General features: G+C 37.2%; 1 protein-coding gene across 1 annotated transcript in view; it reads left to right on the plus strand.

Moving 5' to 3' along the window:
* Positions 1-16,543, plus strand: part of SFMBT2 (Scm like with four mbt domains 2) — a 197,828-nt gene that overhangs the window by 41,758 nt on the left and 139,527 nt on the right. The window lies entirely within an intron of this gene.

The following is a 16,543-nucleotide window of genomic DNA, read 5'->3' on the forward strand; positions in this document are numbered from 1 at the left end:
GCCAAGAATAACTTCACATCTATTTAATTGTGCTTTACACCATGCAGGAGAAAAAGGGTAGGGTTTCTGCAGACAACAGCCAGACAGGGAAAACCTAAAGAATGATCTGCTCCCTGCTAGTTAGTACATCCCTGTAAGGATACATAGCCTTGTGCTATGCTACTCACCTGGTGCCTCTACATCCCCAAATAGGCACCACATCAGTTTCACTCTCTCGGACACCTTTGCCAGCATTTCTAGGCACTATAGCTCCGCCCATTATGTGACATCACTAAGTCACCCCCACTTCATGACTCCATCAACGCAAATCATGTCATTCCTGATGCCCACCCACTATTTGGGGGCATGGCTGTCAGGCATATAAATACTTGAGCTTATCTGAGAGCGCGTTTCTTAATTGCTTGATTCCTGGTTTAATGGTCTCTGCTTGTTTCAACCATTCTGCTTTCTGTATTCCTTACCATTGGCTTGTTTTTTCGATTCTTTGTACCTCTATTATCTCTGACATTTGGTTGTTTATTGACATTGCTTATTCTCTGTACTTCGTACATAAAGCCTGGCCACTCTAAGGTTCGAAAATATGTATCTGTCTATTTTTCCTTGTCCTTTGTGACTATTCTGAGTGCTGGGTGATGATCTATGCTGGAAATCCTTTAATTAGTTACACGGGGGGAGGTGTTGAAGGGTATGGTAAATAAAACATGTGTAGCTTCAGGGCCGGTGCAAGGATTTTTGTCGCTCTAGGAAAAAAAAAAATATGCCGCCACATTCGCTCCATCCACTCATACACTGACACACGCTGACCCAAGTAGACTGACTCACATACACCCATGCATAGTAATACACGCACTGACCAATGCAGACAGATTCACACACACTGACCCATGCAGACTGATGGACACACACACTGGCCCATACCGACACACACATACAGGCACACAAACTGACCATACAGACACACTGATCCATACAGACAGATCCATACAGATACACACTGACCCATACCGACACACACATACAGGCACACAAACTGACCATACAGACACACTGATCCATACAGACAGATCCATACAGACACACACTGACCCATACCGACACAGACAGATCCCTACCGACACAGACAGATCCATACCGACACAGACAGATCCATACCGGCACAGACAGATCCATACAGACACATAATGACCCATACAGACACACACTGACCCAGACAAACACACAATGACCCAGACAGTCAGACACACATTGATCCAGACAGACACACTGACCCAGACAAACACACAATGACCAGACAGAAACACACTGACCCAGACAGACATACACTGACCCAGACAGACACATTCTCTGAAACACATAAATTAACCCTCTTACCTTAATTTCACATATCAGTGCTGTTCATATGTTTCAGGCATCTTCAATGCGCCCAGTTGCCTGACAGCAGATCATTCTCCCTGTCTTAGCCCCACTGCTATGCTCCCGCCCTTTTTTTCTCACTTACAGGGCAAGGAGTGGGAGTGGGGGCAAGCTAGCAGTAAAGCCACTACCGGCGCCCCCCTTAAGCGGCGCCCTAGGCGGTCGCCTAATTAGCCTATAGGAAGCGCCTGTCCTGTGTAGCTTTGACTGATCCTCTGTTAACCAGGAATCTCAGACGGGATGCAATAAATTGTCCAATGTCCTTGTATTATGTCAAATGTCCCAACACAAGGCACCTATAGTGCCCATGCCACTGCTCCAGTGCATAGCACCTTATAAAGCCATTGGCATGTTCGTAATTTAGCTTCTGACATAATTGTCTATTAGGTGCAAAACAATTAGAAATGTGTGTGTGTGTGTCTGAATACTGTCATGCAAAATCTCAATAACCACATTAAAATATACAAATTTTGTTGGGCATGTGTGATCCTCTATTTATAGATAAAATAACTAACTTCATCCATAAACATTAGCTATTTAAGACTTAGTCTGAAACATTTATCTTAAAAACAGGAAGTCATGAAACAGGATGTTTTATTTATACTAAATTCTCAGATTAACGTTCTGCTCCAACTTAATTTTTCTTTTAGAAACCCATTCCTAATATGGGTGTAACTAGATTAGTTAGATTTTGTATTTTAGCTTTATGCTTGCTTCATATATTTATCTGAATGGAAGTTTTTACATTGGGCTTTTTCTATTCTTTTCTTATCTGAGATTAAATTTTTTAGAATTTCAAGTTTGTTCTTCTTTGCCAGTGGTTCCCAAACCAGTCCCCATGTCCCTGCAACAGTTCAGTATTTATGGATTTCCCATTTCGATTCAAGTGGAGATACTTACAAAACCTGGACTATTGCTGGGACATTAGGACTTGTTTCAGAACCATTGTTCTACATCAATGTAACATTTTCTGTTGCTAATAGAATATTCAGATGTAATAAATGCTAAAACAGGATTACTAATGGACTTTGTTTTGTTCTTCAAAATATATGTATACAATATAATCTACTGAGTTTGGTAAGAGCTGGATTACCCTCAGTAGAAAGTCTAATCCCCAGGCTGATAGTCAGATCATCAATTCGCCCTCATAATTAACAGGACACGATAAGCGCCTAACCCACTTCCTCTCATTGAACTGGCATGGGTGCAGTATCCCTGTTCTCTAACCACTTGAGGCTGTTCCTGCAGTCCTGTGAAACGACATGCTTTGCATGAGGAAGTCCAGCATTTTGCAGAACCTCATAGGAAAGCATTGAGTCAATTTTTGTAGAACCTCATCGGAAAGCATTGAGTCAATTCTTTCCTATGGGGAAGGTCTAATGCACGTGAGGCATGCCCATTAGGTTCCCCCCATCAGCTGACATCGGAGGAGGAGCCTGACGCAGCGCTGAGGAAGCTAGGTGCAGAAATCTGTATATAATTTTATATAATTCTTTAACCTTTGATCTGCCCATGGGGGGAGGAATTCTGCTTTGAATACCGATCAGTATAGTGTTCCTTCAAAGGGTTGCTGCCGTTGATCCCATGTTTATAATGCATAATTCTAGATAATGTATCTAAAATATGCAGAAAAAAAAGACAAAAAATCCTTTTCGTAACAACTTATGTGGGTTATCACTCTCCTTCAGCTCAAACTCAATGAGGTTATGAAGAGCCTGCAATAGGTAGCTCTCATCCTCTTGCATAATACAATTTCCATAGAGAGGTGAAGACTGTAAGGATGACACTCATGGAAATTCCTGGTTGACCTTTTCTCCTGCTACAAGGCACAACGCAATGAGCCGAGGATTCTCACGTAAACAATTAAAGAACTCTCCATAAGCAGTCTCCTGGAAGCCCAGTTGTTTGTAACCATCCACAAACTGGGTGTCCTCCAGAACCTTGGCAATTGGCATGTTAGCAACACTCAGCTGGAGATGCTTCAGCACATGTTAGGATAAGTCTGTCCAAGTTTATCCTCTGTTGCTTGGATATCCATGAGGTGCAATAAAGTTTCTGTGCAGTTTTTAGCACATCAGAACTCAACCTCTGGATGAGCTGCTTTTCTGAATTTACATAGAGACGTTCCTGTTTGAGATGGCGGGCAAGCTTGTGGATATTTGGCTTTACCATTTTGGGACAGGATGAGAGCCGCAGAATCCTATTCCCTGGGTGCTCACATGGCTCTCTCGGGGCCAGTCTCTGCCCTCCTGTGCTGCCGGGATCCTTCTCAGCCGCAGCCTCCCAGATCCAGAGCCCAGCGCATGCCCCATTATTTATATATCAACTTTCTTATTATTAGCCGATAACCCACTCCAGTTTTTATCTGCCTTGTCTTTAAATGGAGTATAAAGACTTTAAAATTATGTAGCATTGTAGCAAACACAAACATACAAACAAAAAACCCTTTACACCTAAGTGTAACCTAGTGCCGAGACATTATTTTTTCTGGAGTGCAACTCCCACAATGTGATTACCAGGGCTAATGATCTACATGGCTCAAGTAAAGGGACAGCATCAGTTCACCAAACCCGGTACATTAAGATGCAGGGGTTTTGGTGCTTTAACTATTTCTGTCATTCAACAGTGAAGCCTACTTTTCTTTTTACATTTTGTGTCATCAGTATGGAAAATCAAGTAAATAGTTAACTGTTTCCTTATAATGATGGAAAAAAAGTTGAGATAAGCATTACTTTAAACCTCCCCTTGCCTTCTCTGGTACAAAATGGTCCACTGGTGGCAACTAAATGCGTTGTATTTAGCCCAGCTGAATTGAGTGAAATGTAGAACACTGATGCTGGAACCCCTTGGCTAGCATTATACCTGGTGCCATTAAATAATTGGCCTTAAGCCCCGCTCTGTTGAGTAGGATTCCTGTGTATTGGTATAATAAAGAACTGTGCTACTGGCAGAAGTTCCCAACATTTATGTAAAATATTAAAAGTATGGATTTTATCAACTGGGGTGAATGTGAAGAACTGTCAAGAGAAAACCCTAAATAACAGTAAAACAATTGTTGGAAATGCTTCCAGTTTCTTTATTTTGTTTTAAACTTTGCACGTTCTCAGATTGTTCTTTGCAGATTACTGTTTACTAAATAATCTGTATACCTTCTATATAATAGCATAAACTTGTTATTTACGTTGTTTAGAGTAGGAGATGTTATGACTGATTGCCTCACATGTTTATATCCGTTCTATACCTGTAACCCTTAGATCAATGTGCAGAAAAGAACTGATGTTGAATTTGAATATTTAAAAGCTAGAAAGAACTAGCAAGCACTGAGACATCTAGACTAATATCAATATTCTTTAAATATATATTGATCTTCTGTGGGTGTGACTTTATTTTCAGTTCAGTCCTATTTATAGGGACATATCTATATGTACCATGTTATGGCCTTTGGAACTTCCTTTGTATTGCTGAGTCTTTACTTCTGCTCCGAGGTTTAAATTGTGCAACTCTTACACAATCCCTTTTGGTCAGATGTTTTCTCCTTCAGAACAATCCGCTCAAAATTCAATATTTGAATTTACTTTTGTATAGTCATAACACTATATGCAATTTTTAGTGTTTGACTCAAGATATAAGAATTTATAAAGACTTTTTATTATCTTACAATAAATGTCCACAATCTATGGACCTTCAGAGTCTTAATTTGCTTTATATTATTTATTGGTTTTATGGTGATTCTTGTTTATATGATAGTTTAAATAGAAGATCTCTATGAAACAAAAACAAAAAAAAATTCTTAATTATGATCTTTTAAGTCACTTGAAATGAATAATCACCATCCTCCTCCCCACATCTAGAAAGCATTTAAAGATATATTTAGTGTTAAGTAATTTTGTTTAATACATGTATTTTTAAAATGGGATGATGGCAAGAAATAGGGTTAGGGTTTCTTTAAATTTTGGACAACACTGTGATATATGACTTATGTCATGCCCTGGATTGGTTGGAGTTAGAATCCCAGGCTGTAGCTGCTATTTGGAGCCATTGTATTTTATTTTCTGACAGCTCTTAGCCTATTACTAAAATATGCAGAATAAATAGAGGGTTGAGGCACTCCGGGATTACAGAAATAGCAGCTTTATTGGGGCAAAAGCAGCAACGTTTCGACCATACTGGGTCTTTATCAAGCTTTGATCATGAGACATGAATTCATGAAGCAGAAGCTGTTGACAGGGAGTATAACTCCCACTAATCTTGGGTGTGCAGAGACATAGTGCTGCACTGTGTAGATTCAAGCCGCACAGCATGGTTTTCTATTGCTTTGTGTTACCATAGGGAATATGAAACACGATCTGTCCGATACACACACACAACTTCATTACTTTAAATGCATGACATATGTAATCCGAATATGTGTTTTTGTGGGTATATTGCTTGACTCGGTCACCGCTCTATATACGAGATTATAAAATCATAAGATAACATCATCTTGTGAGAAGATGTTAATGTTTTTCCTTGCAATATGTTTATTTTTTTTTTATTATCCATCCATGTAAAAGGATTCTTTCAGTTCCATTCCTACTAATGTTTTCTATCTTGCTTTTTCTGTGGGTGCTAGGCTATACAGTACTTATATTAATGGGCATTCTACTAATCCCAGCACTGTGTTTGGTGTTTGGCTCATTTATTCATCCATTAACTTTAGTAAGTCCAGCTGGTTCATGTTAGAAAGGTCCACTGGGAATAATTGCAATATTTTATTTACATCTTTAAATGTAATTGTTTTTGCTTCTGAAGGAGTCACATCTAGTTGAATTTAAAATAAAGCAAAGAACAATTGTACAGAAATATAATAAGGTAATTAAGCAATACAGGTCATATCACACATGTCAGTTCATATTGAACTAAATCTCTCAACTCCTAGGTGCCCTCTGCATAAATCATTTACCGTACATTGTGAGGCTTGTGATTACCACTTACTAACAATTATTATTGTAATTAAGGCACATAAATAGAAACAGTGGATTGTATCTGACACCGTGGACAGAATTCTCAGTCCCAAACAAACTAAATGAAGTCAAATTTAGAGTTACAGAATTCAGACAAATTGCCAATCGGCCAAAATTCGGATGAATCTCGATTAGTTTAACCCCTTAAGGACTAATGAGTGTTACTCTGACATCACTACAGTTTCTGTAAAAATGTTGCCAGGGCATTACAGATAAATTTGATATATTTATAATTTTGGCTAGACTTGCTATAAAACCTCTCACATTTCTGAATCATTTAGACACATACACTCAAGCAGGAATTTCCTGAAACTGACCAGACAATGACGCATTTGATGCTCCCAGCCAATGAAAAAGCCAGATGTGTACATTAAGAGCAGAAATAACCTATTACTGGCCAGGGCATACCGCACATTATAACCACTACAGTGGGATGTAGAGCTTATGATGCTCGGAGTAACCCTTTCTTTGAAGACCAAAACCGGGTAAAGTAAAATAGCTGAGCTGGCAATATTTTTAGTTGTTTTATTTTGACTTATAGATTACAATTCTGGTCAATTCCTGACAATTTCTGGTTTAGTATATAACATTTTAATTAACTTCATTTATTGTGAAACCATTGATTCCAATAACAGATTGATTGATATTTGCACCTTGCCTGCCTTAATTTTGAAAGATTGTGGTGTGATTAGATTCATTCACGTAGTTGCCTTGGATACTTCTTGCATATTTCTTGTAATAAAGTGAACATGGGAACTATGCTTTCTAGACTTCTGAATGTAATTGTTGTTCACTGATTTTAACTGTGATCATGAATCTTGGTTGTTAAGATTTATTCCTGTCTTTGCCCTGAACGTCTTAAACCACTGTTTAGGACTCTCCAGACCCCTAAAGCAATTTAGCTTGCTGAAAAGCTTCATGTGTGAAGAATGTGTTATATTTTTCAATTTAGCAAAAAGTAGAGATTTCAATAGAATCTAACACTTTTGCAAATTAACCTGGTTACCCCTGGCTTTCAAGCAGACAGCAGGTCCTGTTACTGCCTGGTATGATTAGCTCAGTGAAGCTGCGCTCAAGGCTGCAATTGCCCAGAGCACCTGCCTTGCAAAGACTTCTCATTGAGCTGCATTAGGAAGTCTGTGATTGGACAGCCACATAAAGTCTGGGCGAGGTCAGAAGGTGAGGAATTGCAAAGGCTGGCAAGTGCAGGTTTTGCAAGCTGTTTTATGTACACCCTGCCCAATGGAAAAAAAATGCATAAATTAAATGCATACAATGTTTAATTTAGTGTATATATTGATTTAGGCTATATCTACTAAACAATGAATGTTATTTATGTTGTATTCGGGCAGTGGAGTGTCCCTGTAATGCCTCAGTTGCGGCCAAATAAAATCAGGCTCCCCAGGTTATTCTAGCTGATACCCACCAAAATAGCTGTACTGTAAGAATATCTAACTTGGGGAATTCTTCAAATCCAGTTATTCTAGCCCTATATTTGAAATGCACTTTAATTTCCATACAATTCTCTATTTAGTAAATTAGAAATATAAGAATCATTCAAAGTGAATTTCAAACATAAGGTTAAAATAGCCAAACTGGAGGTAGGTATGCTTTGAGTTTGGCTACTCTGGCCAAAAAATTGAAAATCACTTTAAATTCACATTGACTTTTTACTTAAGTAAATAACCCTAACAGTCTTAAAATGTGGCGTTCCCTGTAGTTCATTATACAGTCATCGGAAACTCAGTGGCCCTTTTGATGACCTTTTGTTAACTGTTTGCTAAATGAAACTACAGAACTTGATCTAAAAAAGAATATATTTCAACTAAACATTTGCTTAAAAGGGAAGTGTTCCTTCTCAGGGCTTTTTAATATAAAGCTGACTTATCCCTATATTTAACAAATATGATGTTTTTGATGAATCATGAAAACACAAATTGTGCTGTATTCCAACATAAACTCTGTCTTTAGGTATTAAAAACTATAAGAAATTATTTTAGTTGAGATGAGTTGAGGTGTATGTTACAGGGGTTGCACTGTCATTTCTGCACATCGTAGTTTAACCCCTTAACGACCAAGGACGGTTCAGGACTGTCATCGGCATTTTTCCATTGCCGACCGATGACGGTCCTGAACCGTCCTAACGGTAAGATGTACTTACCCGTTCGCCCGCGGCGATCGGCGGTGCTCCCGGTGTGGGGAGACTGCCTGCAGCCCAGACAGTCTCCCCATGGCGGATTAGCACCCCTGGGGCCATGTGATCGCTCAACAGAGCGATCACATGGTCACAATAGGTGTCCATGTGTCTGCCTGCAGGGGGACAGTCTGTGCTGACAGGCAGTCTACCTGCTAGTGTAAAATAAAAATAAAAATAAAGTTAATGTTAATTAAAAAAAATAATAATTATATATGTGTGTATATATATATGATATATAGATATATATTATATTTATATAATATATGTCTATATATCATATATATAATGTCATACTAAGTGTATTTTTATATTAATATACATATATTAATATAAAAATACACTTATAATTAAATTACACATGTATATATATAATATATATATAATAACTATATATATTGTATATATATATATAATTATAAAATACAAATAATAAGTAGATTAAATTAAATAAAACAATTAAGAATAATAATAATCTAAAATATATATATATATATATATATATATATATCTATATGAAATTTTATTCTAACTGTATTTTGATATTAAAATATATATATATTTATATCAAAATACACTTAGAATGAAATTGTATATATATCTATGTTTATATAAATAAAAAAAATAATACGAAATATACATATGTCCATATACAAAATTACATAAATAATTATATAAATATACGCGTAGACTTCAAATATATAAATATGCATATATATTTAAATTCTACATGCGTATTTATGTAATATTTTTACATAATTAAGTAATTTTATTAATTGCAATTTGAGGGACCTGCCTGCCAACCCAGGCCGAAAGTCCAGAGAATTTAATTTGCTAGCACTGTATTTGACCCTGTAACTTTCTATGACACCCTAAAACCTGTACATGGGGGGTACCGTTTTACTCGGGAGACTTCGCTGAACACAAATATTAGTGATTCAAAACAGTAAAACATATCACAGTGATGATATTGTCAGTGAAAGTGACTTTGTTCGCATTTTTGACACACAGACAGCACTTTTACTGATGATAAAATTGTTGTGATACGTTTTCCTGTTTTGAAACACTAATATTTGTGTTTAGCAAAGTCTCCCGAGTATAACAGTAACCCCCATGTACAGATTTTATAACGTTTTTAAAAGTTACAGGGTCAAATATATGGGTCAAATATTTTTACATTGAAAATGGCCAGGTTGGTTACGTTGCATTTGAGAGCGTATGGTAGCCCAGGAATGAGATTTACCCCCATGATGGCATACCATTTGCAAAAGAAGACAACCCAAGGTATTGCAAATGGGGTATGTCCAGTCTTTTTTAGTAGCCACTTAGTCACAAACACTGGCCAAAATTAGCATTCAATTTAGTTTTTTACTTTTTTCACACACAAACAAATATGAATGCTAACTTTGGCCAGTGTTTGCGACTAGGTGGCTACTAAAAAAACTGGACATACCCCATATTGAATACCCTGGGTTGTCTACTTTAAAAATATATGTACATGTGGGGTGTTATTCAGAGATTTATGACAGATAATAGTGTTACAATGTCACTATTGATAAATTTGAAAAAAATGTATGTTTTGAAACCACAATATCTTACTTGTACCTATAGGCCTATAACTTGCAAAAAAAAGCAAAAAAGCATGTAAACACTTGGTATTTTAAAACTCAGGACAAAATTTTGAATCTATTTAGCAGTTTTTTTTATTCGCTTTTTTAGATGAGTAAAATATTTTTCAAGTAAAAGTCAAAAAACATGTATTTTTAAAAAAAGTCATTTTTTTTTTTTTATTAAATTACATGAGATTATATAAATAATGGTATGTAAAGAAAGCCTTTTTTTGTCCTGAAAAAAAACTATATATAAATTTGTATAGGAACAGTAAATGAGAGCGCGGCAAATTACAGCTAAACACAAACACCACAAAAGTGTAAAAAGAGGCCTGGTCGCAAATGTACAACATCGCAAGAACAGTCCAGTCCTTAAGGGGTTAAACCAAAATGAAGTAAACAAACGATGTTTCATGCATGCATGAGTTTTTATGAGAGCAACGTTTACACAGAGTAACAAAAATTATATTTTGATTTTCATGGGCACCCAATTTTCTCTTACTATGAGTTAACAGTAGTCTTAATAGTATTTGCTTATAAAATCTAGAAATACTAAGAGAACTAAAAAGATGATAAAATAAAACCCCCTGTGAGAAACCCAAACCTACTTTTTAGGCCGTATTATCCTCTCAGGATAACCACGCCTAGAATTTTTACAAATAATGGTGAACCAAGGCTATTAAGTGGTTGTTTTCTATTTTAGCTTGTACCTCTTGCACGGTGAGGACATTGTGCTGCTAGAGGCCTCCTGGCTACTAATGTAAGCCTATTGAAGAGCCTTTGGGAATGGGAGGAGAGTCCATCAATAATGTAACTATTTTTAAATAACCATCAAAGGCCGTCCCAATGGTTCCAGCTGTTATGTCTTAGTTATTAGATATATTGTGGTAGTAGTACTGTTACTTTAGTGCGTTCCCAGAGACTGAATGCTTTAAAGGATGCTGTTTAACAGTCTAGGAACATAACATGTTAATTGTATGAGGCCTATCATTTTTCTATAATTTGCTGGTATTTTCAAATACTTGACTTCACTTGGAATGGAGGTTTACATGAGTGGCTGTAGAAAATTATGCACAGCTTATGTTAAAGATAAGTATTTTGAATTGCGCAGCTCTCGGGTGCTGCATCCTGCACAGCTTTCAGTAACCTGGTAATGTATTCTTGTCAGAATAATGAGGGCTTTTCACAGGTTCTCACATGATGCCAGTTAACAACATGTCTTCTCTTATATACTGTTTACATTTCTACTCCTGAGTTCAATTTAAGGTGATGGATATGGTGATGTTGAGTTAATACACTAGCTCTTTTTACAGCCACACTCTATCTGTCCTTGATGTCAAACAGGCAGAGGAGGAATGTCTGGCTTTTACACAGGACTATTACACAGAAATAATGCGTAAGATTCAATTGGAATGTAATGTACAATTTGTACACTAGAAAAAGCTATTCCTCAGGGTCCTGTAAATATTCATATGAACACCATTCAAGTAATGACTAACCAACGTGATATTTTATTTGAAACGTGTACTGAACAGTACTAATACTTTGACCCTTTCAGTGCCAAGATATGTTTTGCCCAGGAAGATTAACATGCAGTCTATACTAAATGTGTCCCCTACACTGGATTTACACACCGCTTTGCCCTCCTCCCCTGCACGGGCTGTCAGAACAAATGACCTTCCTCAAAGGAGAGGAACAATCTAATATCCCAGCTCTCCATCCTCATTATATCGCTCTCAGTGATCTTTTAATATCTCCTGTTAGTATTTTGCCATTTCTGTTATTTAGAGTACCTTAAGCTCTGCTGATTCACTTATTCTTGATCTCTGAGTAATCAAATGATTCTGTTTTTATTCTAGCACACCTAAATACTTAACACACTCATTTTGAATGTTTCCTTGCTTTTTAAACCTTCCATTTAGACTGTAAATGCGTTATCTTCCTTGTTATTGTAATGACCATCCTCCCATATTAAAGGTAAATATCTCAAAAACATAACGTACTGTTTCCTACTTTAAGCATTATTATTATTTGCTATCTTTATTTCAGGTGTTATATTCACCCCTAGCCCATGGGCTAGTAGCAGCATGGGTGTCAATTTTTACTTCAAACTCTCCTCCTCATCAGTGAGTCTTTAAATCCTGCCATGTTTACATTAAATATAGATTCATCCCTTAACGTATAAGAATGCTACCAATGATCTTGTTCATGCACCCATTATCTCCCACTTTGATTATCTTAATCTACTCTTCATTATTCATACCTGCACCTTAAATAGTCCTCATTATCTCATTACATTCTATAATTGTTTCTATTCTGTTACTTTCTTTAGCCATTGCACTTCTTAAATCTTACCACTTTGTCAATCAATATACAAGATCCGCTATACCTGGGGATTACATTTAACTTGATAATTGTTCCACTAAATGCCATTTTCTCTCTAGACAGTCTCCTCTAAAACTCACCAAATCCCTAAAATTTTGCTACTTCTCAGGATGCATACCAATGTTTCATTTATCTCCCTAAAGCCGTAAACCTCTGTCTCACCTTCCATTGTCTGTTTTAACCCCCTTTTCACTTATTTTTCAACAGTGACTGTATGCCATTGCCATATACATTCTGTGACTATTGCATGTAATTGGATGTGGATTGTAGCTTTAGCCTACAAACTGTCAGTCCAACACACAAATACAATTTCTATTAAATCCTTAGGTTTAACAAAAGTAAGCAGTGTGCAATCCACTTTAATAAATAACTGCACAATAATAGCAAACACACACTCACTGGAACTCTACAAAGATCAGTCAGAAGTGGCTGCCGAAGTCCTAAGTGCAATCTTTATTAGCATCATTAATAAAATATCCAGTAATACACACTAAGTGGGATTAATGTCAGTGCACTGAAAGGAACACTCCAACTCACATAAAAACTTAATCTAAATGAAGTTGTTATGGTGGTAGGAGACCACTGGTCTTACATTAAGGGTACCTTCTTTATGAATTAGGAGCTGCTAATTATGAATAAATGAAATTAAATTCAGTTTCAGAATCTGAATGCCACTGCAGGGACCTGGACATCTGGCACAGAATGCAGCATTTGGGGTTAAAAGGCTTCGAAAATGTTTCTATGTTTCTATGTGTGATGGATCACCCTTGCTTTTGTATTGCCTATGCCTGTTGTACAGCATTGAAGACTACAATAAAAATATGTTTTTAAACTTACAGTAATGGGGAAACCCCTTGCATTTTAAGTGGCTATATACTTAAAGGGAAACATCTTTTTTTTTTCTGGCAATATAGCTCCCTGTAGAACCCCCTCTGTCGCCACCCTCCCACCCCCCAAGGTGCAGAAGGGGTTAAAAACTCTGTTTGTCACTTACCTGATTCCAGCGCTGATGTCCTTCGGCGCTGGTTCAGGTTCCATCTCCGCTCCTCCCCCATTGACATCAGTCAATGCTTTCCTATGGACGTTCTGCGTGCTCAATGCTCAATTTTCGCATTGAGCGTCGGGGAAGCGCCTCTAGTGGGAAACTGCACTCAGACAACCTCAATGAGCTGAAGTGGTCTGGGTGCCTATAGTGTCCCTTTAACATTGAGTCATGCTAAATTATTAACAAAGTATGGAACAAGTCAGATAGAGAAATCTCCAGTTAAACTGTTTTTTGATAAAAAATCTATTGAATAATTCCTGTTCGGATTCAGAAAGAATGGGTATACACTGCTTGTATAGTATAATAAATACAAAAAGAGAAAGTGGACTATGTATAAAAAGACCACTTGATTTGGTTATTTTGGTACTTTAGAAGTGGGTATCAAATCCAGAGTGTGAGTAACGTGCTAGCTTCTATTTGTGTTGAATACAACAGCAATGTTTATTTTAGATTTAAAGAGAACATCTTTTGTGTCATCTAGCACAGCTTAGATGTTTGTTTTGGAGACAAACAGTACTATAGCACTTTCAAAGGATAGAGAATATGTAAACCAATTTGCATGAATTAAAATAAATAAAATCAAAATGTAAGAAAAAATAAAAATCTTGATGTTCCGTGTCTCTCGTGGAGCATATGTGACAGTTACCAGGTTCCAAAAGAAATCCAATGATATCCATGGATCGATATGAATTTGGCGATTTTAATATCATAGAGTGCTCTTACAGTGCACAGTTCTCTGTTTTTTTTATTTTTAAATCTTGTTTCTCCTTCCTTTGTTAACTCTTACCCATTTGGTGTTCTTACCTACTTACCTGTCTGATTACATTAGCAGTTTGAATCCTCTCCGGTGTCTGTAATATATATACCCTGTCCTTTTTCCTTTTTTAAGTGAAAGGGAAATTGTGCATCTAACTGCAATGCTACAGTACTGACTTTGCCATGTAGCAGCATGAACACAGAAAATACCCACATTATCCATATACACAACAGACACTGCCAGCCAAGGAGCACAATGTATAACACCAGCTTCTCTTTAGCTGCACTCACTTAATATATTGTGTTTTTTTAACCCCTTAAGGACAGAGGCAATTGCACAAGTTCTGAACTAAAACAAAACCTGGAATTTCACTAGATGTCTGTTCAACCACAATTCACCTCTTTCATATTAAGTGCACCCACACGTTATGTATATCATAGTGTTCAGGCGAAATTAGGCCTTCATTTCACATAAAATATTTATCTATGGAATGTAAATTAAATTTTTTTAAAGAATGTTGAGAAATTAAGAAATGTTGTTATTTGCCAAGTTCTGCATGCATTTTAACAGTTAATTTCATATAGATAATGCTCTATTCTCTGCCATTTAAGGGTTGAATCACACTTGTTTCTGTCCATGCAGCCCTAGCCACACCTCCCCTGGATATGATTCACACAGCTTCCTTGAAAAAAAAGGTTTAATTTCAACCAGACCTTAACTTGCTTTAGAGGTTTATATTTCCTGTTCTGTAAATTGAACTCTAATCACACACAGGAGGCCCCTGCATGGTCTAGAAGTCAATTAACAGAGCAGAGGATAAGGAATTCTAAAGTTCTAAACAAAATGTGCAATACATTAAGTTGAAACATTTTATCTCTCTTTCCAGGAAGTGTGTAGAAGGAAGGATGGTCAAGTCAAATACAGGGAGGTCTGACAAGGGTTGCAGAAACAAAATGATTTAACTCCTAAATGGCACAGAATTGAGCAGTGAGACTGCAGGGTCATGATCTATACACCAACACAATTTCATTAAGCTAAAGTTGTTTTGGCCTATGATGTACCTTTATGCCAACCCTACAGCAACCATACTTCTAACACTATGCTTACATTAACCCTAATCATTTACCTACCTTAACCTTACACCCAACATTAACCTTAAAGGAACATTATAGTGTCAGTAATATAAACATGTATTTCTGACACTATAGTCCTAAAGTGGCTTTTTAGGTGACCATCTCCCCTCAAAACTCAGTAAAAAGGGGATTTTACCCAACTTTTCTCCCATGCTGGTCTTGCCACAGTTGTCCCCACCTCAATGGCTGAGATCATCAGTCTGCCTCTAGAGGTGTTACTAGGCAGCAATGCAAATACTACCCTTTCTCTCAAAAACAATGCCTTTTCTCTAAAAAGGCAGTGTCTACATTGAAATGCCTGCAGAGACAGACATTAGACTCCAGAATCAAAACAAGCTGTAGTGGTTCGGGTGACCATAGAGTCCCTTTAAACTATCCCTAACACAGGATTAACCCTTACTTTACCCTCACACTTGCCCTACACCAACACTTACTCTAACCCAACACAAACATTGGCCTTATCCCTGATGCTAACCCTAACTTAGAGCAATTCCCTCTGCTGATATCAGCAGAAGGATTTCCCATCACACACAGTAGAGTGCTCTGTGGTTGCTCTTTATTGGGTGATTGCAGAGAGGGAGATTCCCCTTTCATGCTGCAGCTCTGCCTGCTGATCAAATTTTGATTGGTGCTGGGCAGCTGGCACAGTTGGCAGGGGAACATGCAGTGAAATGCTTTTTAAATCATGGGCATCTCCCTCTTACTGCTTGCAGCCTGAGATTCACTGGAGCTGAAGTGTGATCTCTCCGCCTTGGTGATTTAATGAGCTATGTGCATCAGTCAATTTGATTGATACCTGGTGCTTTCTGGTGTGAGCAGGGATTTAATGCTGCACACACCAAAATGTTAGGCTATTCCATGCTGTTACCTCAAGGGGTTAAAGTTTAGTACGAAAAAACAAATGGTTGAGGATGGTTAAGGATGCTTACGGCTGGAAAAAAAATGACAGATTAAGTTTCTGTATGATAGCGCTTGTTTGAAAGAGAAAAAAAAACATTATTTG

This window comes from Pelobates fuscus, chromosome 3 (assembly GCF_036172605.1).
Source record: "Pelobates fuscus isolate aPelFus1 chromosome 3, aPelFus1.pri, whole genome shotgun sequence".
NCBI lineage: Eukaryota > Metazoa > Chordata > Amphibia > Anura > Pelobatidae > Pelobates > Pelobates fuscus.